This window comes from Lissotriton helveticus, chromosome 11, assembly GCF_964261635.1.
Source record: "Lissotriton helveticus chromosome 11, aLisHel1.1, whole genome shotgun sequence".
NCBI lineage: Eukaryota > Metazoa > Chordata > Amphibia > Caudata > Salamandridae > Lissotriton > Lissotriton helveticus.
In genome coordinates this window covers 13,322,213-13,335,271 of record NC_136072.1, presented here as the reverse complement: position 1 = coordinate 13,335,271, position 13,059 = coordinate 13,322,213, and the positions used below count along the sequence as shown (strand labels likewise).

Below are 13,059 nucleotides of genomic sequence, written 5' to 3'. Positions count from 1 at the left end.
TTGGCTTAATTTCTGAAGGTTTTGGATTCTAAACAATGTCCTTCTGCCTGACTTGGGTTTCTTTGTGCTTGTCACAGTGGAATCCTAATACCAGAGGGGTCCCCGTGCCCGGCACACAGTTAGGGTCCCCCCAATCCAGGTCCCCTTTACTTCAATTAAGTTCACAAAAAGCAATCTAAAAATGAATTGTTTCTTTTCTGTGGCACTTAATGTTCCAGCACTTAGAAATTAGGAAAGTGTAACAATAAGTGCTACTCAATAGTAACAATGCACTATTTGATCTGCTTTGCACATTAACGGTTAGGAGAATGACTGCATACCCCTCGCCTCACAGACATCTGCAAGGCAAACCATAATCTGTATAAATTTGAAGCAGAAATATTGCAATTAACATAATTTTCTGAGATATATACAATTCTTTGATTATCTAAAAGCTCCTAATTGCAGACTGTTTGTGCACAAATAAACACCCTCCATCTACCCTCCACACACACACACACACTATCTGTGCCATGGGTGTGAAAGTAAATGTGGCCAAATATTATGTTATTTAGAGCAACTTTACTAATAAAAACACATTCACACATTTGTTACAACAGTGCAGTGCAAGGTTCAAACAGTACAGTGAAGCAGACAGGAGATAAACACTTTTTTTGCCTTACAGGTGGTCTGGTTCAATTACTTTACTAGTGAAACAAAACTAATAGTCACCAGGACTCTTCAATGTGATTTTACCACACTGCATTCATTTACCCTCTTGCATCCTTGTTCAGTCAAATGTATTTTGTTAAATAAAATACTAATTATAAATACCATTGCATAAACCATGTATGTGGTGTGGAGAGTGGGATCTTGACAGCAAGCTCACCATGAAAAATCAGATCAATGCAGTCTTCCCTGCCTGTTTCTTCACCCTTTGCATGCTCCATAAGATTTTCAAATCGGTCCCCATTAACACCAGTCAAACTATTACTCGAGTCCTTGTCACCAGCCGGCTGGTCTAGGGCAATGTAATCTTCATTGGAATCAACTCTCACCTCCTGAAGAGACTACAAACCATACAGAGTTCAGTGGCCAGACTCAACATCACCTCCTGAAATGGACAGATGTCACCCCCCACCTCATGAAGCTCCACTGGCTCCCTATCCGGGAGAGTTGTCAATTAACCCCTCCCATGCTCGTGACGGAACCGTTCCGTCATGAGCCTCGGGTGGGCTGTGCTGGTGACGGAACATTTCTGTCACGGCCCGCTCGTCGCGCCTGCGCTGACGTTCTAATGGCCGGGCGGGTCCGTGACGGAACCGTTCCGTCACAAGCACAGCTCACCTTAGGGCCGTGACGGAGCGGTTCCGTCACGAGCACGGGACCGCTGCGCAGCCCCGCCACCCCCTTAGCGCTGCGGCGGAATAGCCACCGCAGCAAAGGGGTTAAAGATGCTGTTCCACACCTAGAGAGCCCTACACTGCCAGGCAACAGCATACATCAACTACTGCCTGAACTTCCACCAACCGTCCAGACACCTGCTCTCCCTATCTCTCAATCACACACCCCACATCTGCCGAACTGTGGATGATGCTTCATCTCCTACCAGGCCATGGTGAGATCTAATTGGCTGCCAACACTTCAACCAGGAAGTGTTGGCCATGTAAAGTCACCCTTTGTGACCTTTCATGGCATTATAAATATAGTTCCCTTTCACACACAACTCTTCGTGAAAGGGGCGTTCCATGGGTGTTGCTCTGGGTGTTTCTATGAATCATCCATGGAACTTGACACATTCCCGGATTTACAACATTCTGTAAACCTGGGACTGCATCAGAGTCCTACGGAGGCACAATGAGGAGAAATACCTTTATTTCCCCTTTTTGTTTCCTCTTTCTGTGAGTAGTGTATTTTGCATCATGCATAGAAAGAGGAAAATGCCTTCAATGATTGTTTTTGTGCAGGAAGGTGTCCCTTCCCAGACAAAAAAATGTATCCCCTCAGTCCAGGCACTCTTGCAAAATGATGTAAGGGTGCCTGTGCCATGCATGACTGATGCTTGTGCGCCGGCACAGGGGAGAAGCACAGGAATGTGCCATATCTTGTAGATACAAAAGGAACAATTGATGGACAAGTTCAGAACAATGTAAATTCAATCTTTATTTGGATATAAGACATCCATAAAAGAACACGTCAAAAGTACCAGCAAAAATACAGATTATTATAAAAGAAGCAAAACATAAAAACAGTGAATAGATAAGAACTTCCAAATTACATTAGGGGACTTCAATAGCATACATATGTTAAAAAGGCATGATGTGCAAAACAACAGTGTCAACAATGGCATTAAAAATTAGAGAGTTTGTGGCCCTGACAAATAGCAATATAGTGCTGGTAGATACAATCAAGACTTCGACGAATAGCAGCGGGTTATGGTAAAGTGCAGTTCGAGGGTGACGTAGGTGGACTACGGGTGCCGAGCGTCAAGGGCGGTGTGCCGAATACGCTTCCACCCCCCTCCTGAGACCCATGGTGTTTATTCACAACACCCAAAAAGTGCAGAAACGATCAGTAGAAGCCTCCTAAACCAGGAGTAATTAGGAATAAGTCTCTATTCCTAATTTTTTTGCACTTTTTCACCTTTTTAAATTTTTCACACTCACGTCCCCAGGTAAGGGTGGGCCTTAGCGTGCCCATACCGCCGGGGTTTTTTCACACCCAGTCCTGATGAATTGCCGGGTAAATTAACACCGTTTCAATGGCAAGAAACATGTCGACCACTCTGTAGGAACCCACCACTCAATTATAGTGGACTGGTCCCTCACATTTTTTAAATCCATTGTCTTTAGTGATCATTTAATAAAGTATTATCTCAGATACACTACTGACATTTTTAAACCTCCATCACTCACTAATTTTCATTTGCACGCAACACGCCCTCTACTCACCATCCCGCTCCGCAGTAATTTTGGCGTTGCAGCACACCAAAGAGACACTCGGTCTCTTTGGTGGGGCCCGATGATGAAGCATGTCATCACTAGGTGGTGAGTGAGGGCCTTCCTTAACATCCCAGTGTGGTTGTTCTGGTGCTCCCGTGAACGGCTCAGTCCTTTCTTCATGGACACTCTTCTTTTTGTTTATTGAATATGGTAAAGTGCAATCAGATGTAAACAGTTTTAGCAGCATAAAATAAAGTGCGATTTGATATAGACTGTTTCTTTAAGACAAAAAGCATTGACAGGCCCTTCCTGTTACTGACTAAAATTACGGTATGCATAGCGTATAAAAATTGCAAGGCCTATATTTAAAGCTGTATTTTCAGGAGTCAGAGCTGCGATAATTGCCTGTCTACGGGTCCGGATTCCCAGCCTATTCCACTCAGTTTTCAGTTTTCGTCTGCGCTGTGGCATAAGAGCGGGGCAAAGACATACTACATGCTCCAATGTTTCAGCCATCTTGCCACACCCTCTGCACAGTAAATCCTCTGACGTTCGATGCCAGGAGGGTACATCTTTTAAAATTTGCCAGTCACCCAATCTAAGAGCCATAAAGCTAAGTTTTAAATACAAGGGATAAGTGCAGGACAGATAAGAGGAAGGAGAGGCCAGCCAATAAGAATTCATTATTGCCCATGCGTGTCTACGTTTAGCGAAATGAGCTTTATCAATGATTAGGGACCTCACTCAAATACCTTTCTTAATGCTGATTTTAAAAACTGCCTTGCTGGGGTTGAGATCCCATAGCTCGCCTGCAGACATTTGCTGAACGGAGTCCTTAAAAAATCGGCCATAAAAGCCACCTGGGTTTTTCTGAGAAATGTCTCACCAAAGTAATGACTCCAATGAACCAGGATCTGCTTGCCTAAGTTTGTGGCACAGAACAATGTCATACATTCACCCCAGTACAGAGATCTGGGCCTTAATCCATCATTTTTTTTACTCCCCATGCCATTCCAGTTTGAACCCCGACATATGCAAATCAGTCTTGACTCTGCACTCAATGGGAACAGTCCAGTCCGAACTGCCAGGCCAGAACATCCCTGGACTGGAAACAAGCATCCTCGGACCAGTTTCAGGGTTTCACCCCTCATCAGCCAGGTTAGCTTGACTCCAGTGGCACGAAGAGCACGGTACCCACGCCTGGGCATACCCGACCTACTTGGGGTGACAAATGCAAAAAGAACAATTGATGGGCAGAATGTGGAACAATGTCATACATTCACCCCAGTATAGAGATCTGGGCCTAAATCTGTTGTTTTTCATTTTTTTTCAAGCTAGCCTGGTTGATGAGAGGTGTTACCCCAAAACCATTCCCAGGAGGCTTGTTTCGAGTCCAGGGAAGAACTGGCATGGCACTTCGGCTGGACTGTCCCCAGAGGTACAGGGTCAAGACTGATTTGCATATAGCTGGGTCTGAACTGGGTGGTAAAGTGAGCTAAAGAACAATGATGTTTTCAACCCAGATCTGTGACTGGGGTGAGTGTCTGAAAGCTTTAACCCTCTGTCCATCATCTCCTTGCGTTTGCTTTCTATCTTGTAGATACAGCGCATTCCAGTCCTTTTATTTTGACACATGGCAGCATTGCAGGAAGGCCTGCTGTGCTGCTGTTCATCAACAAATGAGGCCCTCAGTGTCCTGGGGTTAGCTGATGGATGCAGCAGTAGGGAGGGACTGTGCAAGAATTCCGGCCCTCACACAACAATGTGATGAATTCTCCTCCATGAGTGAGGTATGGGGAGAGGGGTTTGAGACTGAGGAGTAAAGTAGGGGAGAAAGAAAAAGATAGTTGCATGCTTTGTGCTGTTGCAAATTGAATAAAAGTCTCTCATGGAGTAGCTGGGCATAGAGAATTACTTGAAACATCGGTTCCCTGGGAGCACACGCCAATAAAATAGCTCAGTGGGTTGCACACCTGCTGCAGAAACGGGAAATAACCTTTACAACGCAACTTTTACAACGCACTACCATTACAACAAAACTTTTACAACGCAACAACCATTACAACGCATGCATTTACAACGCAACAATTACAACGCATGACACTACAACGCACACCACTACAACGCATGTCATTACAACGCAGTCTTTACAACGCATACCATTACAACGCATAGCATTACAACACATAGTACCCCTACACTATCCAACACTTACCCTACTGTTGCACCCTCTGGAGTTAGAATAGTAATTTTTACCCCTACACTATCCAACACTTACCCTACTGTTGCACCCCCTGGAGTTAGAATAGTAATTATTACCCCTACACTATCCAATACTTACTTTACATGCAAAGTCATATTATGCGTTGTAATGGTATGCGTTGTAAAGGTAGTATTGGATGTAAGGGAATGCGTTGTAAAGGTAGTTTTTAAAAGTTCGTTGTAAATGCATGCGTTGTAATGGAATGCGTTGTAAAGGATGTTGCGTTGTAAAAAATGCGTTGTAAATGTAGGCATTGTAAAAGTATGCGTTGTAACGTCATACATCCGCAGAAACATGTGTTTCTAATACACTGGTCACATGCTTGATTCCCACCAGGCCTGCCTAAGACGTTCATTCTTTCTAGGTCTATCCTTGTGAAGTTAGAACATCCGTTATTCAGAGTGCCAGGAGGCCATTCACTTTACTGCTGTGTGCTGTGTCAAAAGGCCAGAACAGTACCATCTCTAATGCGGGGTTAGGGTCTGAAAGACTGGTTCTGCTGAGCATAAGTTGTGGTTGTGGACGTTCATATAAACAGCTGTTGCATTGTGGGAGTTGTAGTTTCAATGCTTCAAAAATGAACGACCTGCAGTACATGTGTGGTGTGATACAAATTAAAATCTGAGTCTGGCAATGGGCAGTGGAGTGGTGTGGCTCACTGGTTAGAGGTGGCAGACCCGGAAGCAGAGAGCGGCCCAGGACCAGGGTTCAATTCCCGACGCGGCAGAGTCGTGGACCAGGGTCAGCGGACAGGATAATTCTCGCCTCGGAGCCTACTCTAACCAGGGATCACACTCGGCAACTCTGGGCATTAGCTTGCCTCATCTCTACAACGCCCCCCACATTCGCCGGGGATGCCTGGTTTCACCTTGGAGATACCCAGTAGGGACCATCTCACAGGGATAGCCAGGACGGGTTCCCCAGCGGTCTACAGCGCCACGACGCCTCAGGGCAGCAGTGCGCTTTACAAGACACATACATTACATTACATTAAACCGTTATTGTAATTGAGCAGTTGATGTGGCTGCAGATTCCTGTGAAACTCTTGAATGCGGCGGGAGGGTTGAGGGCGGAGACAGCAGGTCACCGCCAGGGGGCACCTGATGCTCAGGTGTCCAGAAGCAGGCACTCTCTATGACAGGTAAGGGTTAGAGGGACACAGGGACATTCTCAGAGCAAGGACCTGATATAGAAATGGGTGGTAATGAAAAATGCTCTAATGTCTAGAGAAAATACTAATTATGAAGTTGATGTTACTGGTGGTTTATCCTCCACCATAACCATGCAACTTTTAAACAGGCCCAGTGTGGGAAAGGGTCAAGCAGAGTCTGTTATGGGATTGAATATGCCCCAATGCCCATCTCCCATCATAGGCATCCCCAGAGTTTTTCAGAGATACCTGCCTGAATGTTGTCTACCTGAACAAGTTCTTTGCCTGTATCTGCTCCAGCCTGACTGGTCTTTCAGATGCAGTGGTGTAGCACAAGATGAAGTCCTCCCCCACCCCCTGCAGGATGTGATGAGGGGGCTCTGAGTCTACTGTGTCTTGCAGATTTGATTGAGTAGGAGCAGCATTGAAGGTTTGGAGACTGCCTGGAAGGGTCAGGCCCCCCTGTGCTGCAAGGGCCTGTGTTATGCCCTCATTCAGATGTACTGTTCTAACATGTGACTGTCTGCCCCAGCTGTAAAGCTGGTCAGAAGAACTGGTCAGAATGTGACTGACTTTACCTAAGCCTATCTCATCTTTAAGTGGGCCTGGCACATGGATACCAATGGGGGGCAGAGACAGATGACACCTGAAGGAATGAATCAAGGTTTTTGTTTTGTGCATGATATTCACTTCCTTTGGTGTCTCTTGTCTCAGGAGACAAGGGTTCAACTCTATGGTGTCATGTGGGAAGGGGTGAGTGCTGGCACGTCCACTAAGGCAGGTATTTTGGTGACTTGATGCCCATCCACTGCCCTGACATGCCCAACCACTATCAGAGGCACTTTAGCCTGACTCTTTGCCACAGACCTACCATCCTCTTTGTAATCCATCTTATTTACATATAGACCAATATAGCAAATGTTTAACTGCATCCCTGTGCAAGGCTGATGCGATGAAGTGGGCATCACACCTGGCTTCCAGGTATTTTGTGTCAGGCCTATCAAGTGTCTATTCAAAGCAACACTGTTCAAAATTGTATCATGTGAGTTTCCACCCAGCCAGTAACACTAGGACCAGTCATCCTTGTGAAAACAGCTTCAAGAAAGTGGGTATTTGGAAGTTTGGGCATCAAGCTATCCCACACCCAGTCCTGGGGTTCATGTTGCATTCTGGTATTTGCCAACCCACATTTATAAAAGAGGAAGTAAAATGACAAACTGTAGTGCAAACACTAAGGGGCAGATTTATGTTGGACTTGCGCCACGTTTACGCCGCCGTTGCGTCACGCAACAGTGCGGAAACGTGGCGCATCCCTGCGACCTATTTACAACATGACGCATCTAGGCAGATGCGTCGCGTTGTAAAGCCCTGCGCCACATGAAACCTGTGTCAGGTTTCATGTGGGCGTTCTGTCGCAGGGTGGGCGTTCCCTCGTAGGAAAGCCCCGTAAAACTGACGCAGTGAAATCTACAAGATTTCACTGAGTCAGTTTTACGACGCTGCTGGGTCAAATCCTTACGCCTGCTTGAAGCAGGCGTAAGGAGTGACGCACCATGTTATGTATGGTTGGCCTCTGTACATTGCAGGAGTTGCGTCGCACTTGCGACGCTACTCCAGTAATGCGCCACCCGTACACCACAAGATGCGTCACGCATCTGCCCTTCCTTGCACCATGGTGAATGTAAATGCGGCGCATCTGTGGTGCCGCAAGGAGGAAATGCGTGACGCATCAGTTCTGGGGCATCCCTGCTGATTTGCAGAGATGCGCCAGAACTCATAAATATGGCCCTGAGTTTGACTGGATAACATGGAGTACATGGCGTGCAGTTTTGGGGTGATTCGTCAAGCAGGGACTGAGAAAATGGAGGGGGGAGGTCCCAAAATGCATTTTTCCTATTCAACTTACCAGAGGGCTTTTAGACATGACTACAGCCCAAATGACTGAACTGACTTTCGACAAATTAGGCAGAAAGGTAGATTTTGGTCCTGAAAGATCTTTGTTTGTAATTTAGTATAAATCTTTCCAGTAGTTTTGGAGATTTTTAAGGAAAAATATTTATATATATCTATATATCTAGGGATTGTGGATCAGCAGGTCCATGTGCCAAAATGCCGAAATTGGTTCCCGGAGGCAAAAATACCTCAGAAAATTGAGGGCCAAATGTAGGTATCCAAATACCAGTCGGTAACGGCCGAAAATACCGATTTTTGGGCGTTACCGACCGGTATTTGGATACTGAGATGTAGGGCATTTCAAAATACAGATTCGTTAATTTTACCGAATCGGTAATTTTACCGATTCTGTAAATTTACTGATTCGGTAAAATTACCGAATCGGTATTTTGAAATGTAGGTAGCACTGTAAACAGTGCCACAGGGCTTTAAGGATTCATTATTTACCACCAACTACAAGTTGGTGGTAAATAATGAAAACCTTGGAAAAAGCATTTTTTTTGCTTTTCCAACAGTGCCATGTTGCAGAAATACATCCCCTAAGGGCATGTATGTCCGCAACATGTGCACCCATACACAATTGAGGGGTGCAACAGGGTGTCAAAGAGACACCCTGCCACCCTTCAATGTTTCCCCCTTTTACCGAATTGGTAAATAACGATTCGGTAATTGGCATTCATTTCTATGGGCCTCCAGGCCCATTGGAATGAATGGCAATTACCGAAGCAGTATTTACAGATTCAGTAATTACCGAATCTTAACGATTCGGTAATTTTTTACCTACATACCAATTCTGGTTTTAAAATACCGAATCGGTATGATTCGGTATTTTAGAGTCGTAAAATGGAATTACCTACATCTGGCCCTGAATGACTGGTTCAGGGTAGAAGCACCCTGACTTCATTGGAGTGATGAGGGATCTATGAGAGACCACACATAGGCAAGAATTGCACATTTTCTTTTTACGCATGTGAGGATTTACTGCAGTGCTCAGTGTGGCCTGCATGTGAATCCACAATGGATCCATGGATCTAAAACCATGACAAATCTGTGGATCCAGACCCAAATTAAAATAAAATACACCCACTCACACATTCTCACACCCCCGTACAACCACTCCAACACCTACTCACACATCCATATACCCACTCACACACCTATAAGGTCACTCACACACCCTCTCACACATCCATATGCCCTTTTTATATATCCACTCAGAGACCCAGAGAACCATAAAACCACTGGCTCAGCCATGCACACACCTATACAGCCACTCACACATCACATATCACACCCTCACATGCTTGCTTTCATACCCACACAACCACTCACACATCTATACAACCACTCCCACACCCACTCAGAGACCCAGAAAACCACTCACATGCCCATTCACACACTCATACAGCCACTCACATACATTTCCATACACCAACACAGTCACTGATACATCCTCTCAGAGAACCACTCACACACCCACTCACAGACCTACACAGGCACTCACACAACCACACAACCACTGACACTCATGCACACAACCATGCTGCCATTCCCACACCCACACAGCGAGTCACAAACACACTGACACACACACACATTGACTCATACATTCATATAATCATACAGGCACTTACACACCCACTCAGACATGCATAAACCACTGATACCACACTCACATACTAACACAGCAACTCATACACCCACCCGCACACAACCACTGACATACCAGCTCAAACACCTATATAGCCACTGACACAGCCATTCACAGACACAGAAGCCCACTCACACACCCACTCACAGATTTACTCAGGCCCTCACATACACACTCACACACATACAGTAACTCACACACACATATATAGACCCACAAAATACTAACAAACCCACTCACAGACCAGCACAGCTACTCCCACACCCACTTAGAGACTCAGTTACACACCCACACAGACATTTTCATCCCTAACACACCCATACAGTCACTCCCACTGCTGCTGACACACTCAGACAGCTGCTCAGACACCCAGTCACATAGTCATACTACCACTCCACACTCACAAACCAACCCACACAGCCACTCACACACCCAGTCACACACTGACACATCCACTTACAGACATTTGCATCCCCACTAACACCCTCATAGAGTCACTCACACAGGTATTGAGAAACCCACACAAGCATTCAAATACCCACCCATACTTCCATACAGTCACTCACACACCCTTTTAAGCATGCAGAGGCCCACTCATGAAGACGCATACACCCATTCCCACATTCAGACACTCCCACACATTTACATGTACATACATCCACTTGATCTCAATGCATTTCGAGCTGAGAAAAGCCCTTCATTATGGGAATATTCAGCATCAGCATCCGTGGGTAAATCAAAACTACAACATTGTGGTTGTAACGGACCAGGCAACGAGCTCGGCTGTGATATAGAAAAAAGTAATAACCACGACGTTGTACTTTTGATGCATTGGGATCAATGATCCATCAATAACTCAGGAGTTGAATGAAAAAATTCTTGACATCACAAACAGAACAATGTAAATCAAACCCAGGATATCAGTAATATTGCTAAGAATAATTTATGATGATACTATAAATTCCAACCAATGAGGAATGGGAATGGACAACTTTTTTTAAATTATGAATGAAGTTGAATTACTCCATTTTATTGGGAACCCTGTGGTGCATTCATGGGACACCGCCCCTGGACTGGTGCTTCAGCAAATAAATCCTACAATTTTACCCAGAGCCTTTTTTCTTATGATGGTTTGGAGAAATGCTTCTAAACCTTGGACTCCTTTTACAGAGGTGGAAAGTATTCCTCCTCTTCATCACAGTGTTCTCATTCTGCTCTGCTTTCCAAACAAAACATGTTGGTTTTGAACATATCCTTCTTTGCACGAAGGCGAAAAGATCAATGGAACTCCGGTTTTCATTGTTCTCTAAAGAGAGGTGAAAGCTAAGAAACTGACTCGGTGTAGTGTGCAATGTGAGTGGGTGGGAACTTACTATAGCCAATAAGAAACTGATGTTTGGGTGTATCCCTGGAATCATGTCAGATCTGCAGTAGCATTCAATCAATCAATCATAGGCATTTATACCGCGCACTACTCACCCGGAGGGTCTCAAGGCGCTAGGGGGGGGGTCCGCTACTGCTCGAACAGCCAGGTCTTGAGCTTCTTCCTGAAGGAGAGGTGGTCTTGGGTCAAGCGTAGGTCGGTCGGGAGGGAGTTCCAGGACTTGGCGGCCAGGTGGGAGAAGGACCTTCCTCCTGTTGTCGCTCTTCGGATGCGGGGGACGGCGGCAAGGGCGTGACTGGTCGAGCGGAGATGGCGTTTGGGAGCGTAGAAGTTGAGGCGGCTGTTGAGGTAAGTCGGGCCTTGGTTGTGCAGGGCTTTGTGTGCATGGGTGAGGAGCCGGAAGGTGATTCTCTTGTTGTCTCTCAGGTGTCTGGAGATGTGGCTTCGTCTGGGGACGTCGAGGATGAGTCTCGCCGAGGCGTTCTGGATATGCTGGAGTCTCTTCTGGAGCTTGGCGGTGGTTCCGGCGTAGAGGGCGTTGCCGTAGTCCAGACGGCTGGTGACGAGGGCCTGGGTGACCATTGGGGCAGATCCGCAGAATCACTGAACTCATAAAATAAATAAAAAAGTTGTTGTAAAACACAAAGAGCCCTATTACGATGTTAGACAGACCTGAGTCCGTCCGACATCGTTTGGGAACTCGGACCGACCGACCATCTGTCGGCAGTCCCAACTGAGCAAGTAGGATGGGACCGAACACTGTTCGGTCGCTCTCCTGTTCTTTACAATGGGAGCATGCATTCCATCCCAAATGCATGCTTTCAGTATAAGGATAAGAGGTGAAGTTCATTCCTGCTGGCGGCACGTAAGTCAATTTCCAATAGATTTTCTTTGTCAGAAAAGCCGGCACAGAAAGGCTGTCAGAATCCAACAATGTAATCTTCTAGCAGAAAAAACTGCCTCGGAATTACAGGTGGCTTTCCAAGTGGCAGACAGGCTTTTTGAGCCCGTCGGAAGCCATGCAGAAATCCGGTTCGGATTAATTTCCAACTAACTCAATCCAAATGGGTCAGTCTGAGATGAATCTGAACAGGAGATTACGATGCCATAGGAATGTCTCCAACCGCTACGCATCGTAATCGGGCCCTTAGAGTATACTAAATATCCGTGTATAGATATGGATTTTTTGATGTCAAGTTTAACATTTGAAGAGCATGTATATGACATATGTTTTTATTTTTAAAACACTTTATAGAATCCACTGATTCGCTGGGATTGCGTCGGAAGAACTAGTAAGCATTGAGTGCTTCATGCGGGCTCCCCTTCAAAAGTCGAGGTGGATCGCGGTTCCATAAAATGATTTTAAAATAATACAAAAATTTGGTGCAATGAATTTATGAAAAGATACGTTACCTTACCTTAATTTATTAATTGTTACTTTAAAAATATCCAACTTAAATAAAAGTTTGAACCAAAATGTATTTTTAAACTTCTGAAAATGTATATTGTTAATTTGTACTTATGAGTGAAGTTGTAGTATGATTTATATTGCAAAAAACCCTGTGAAATTCACTAAAAAACCAAAGGTTACAGCGACGTTATAATTAAGAGATGCATTAAAAAACATAGAAATTTCCTGAAAAACCCTCAAAGTTTCAGGGAGGGTATAGTCAGGGCCCCTTGAATCATGTGATTGTGCGGCTGTGGCTATTTTTGCATAAATATATATTTGCCGCA

The 13,059-nt window shown here is 45.2% G+C and overlaps 1 protein-coding gene across 1 annotated transcript in view; it reads left to right on the top strand.

Moving 5' to 3' along the window:
• The window catches only part of LOC144792094 (putative cation-transporting ATPase 13A4), a 506,631-nt gene that overhangs the window by 106,415 nt on the left and 387,157 nt on the right, over positions 1-13,059 (top strand). The gene's annotated exons all lie outside the window — the stretch shown is intronic.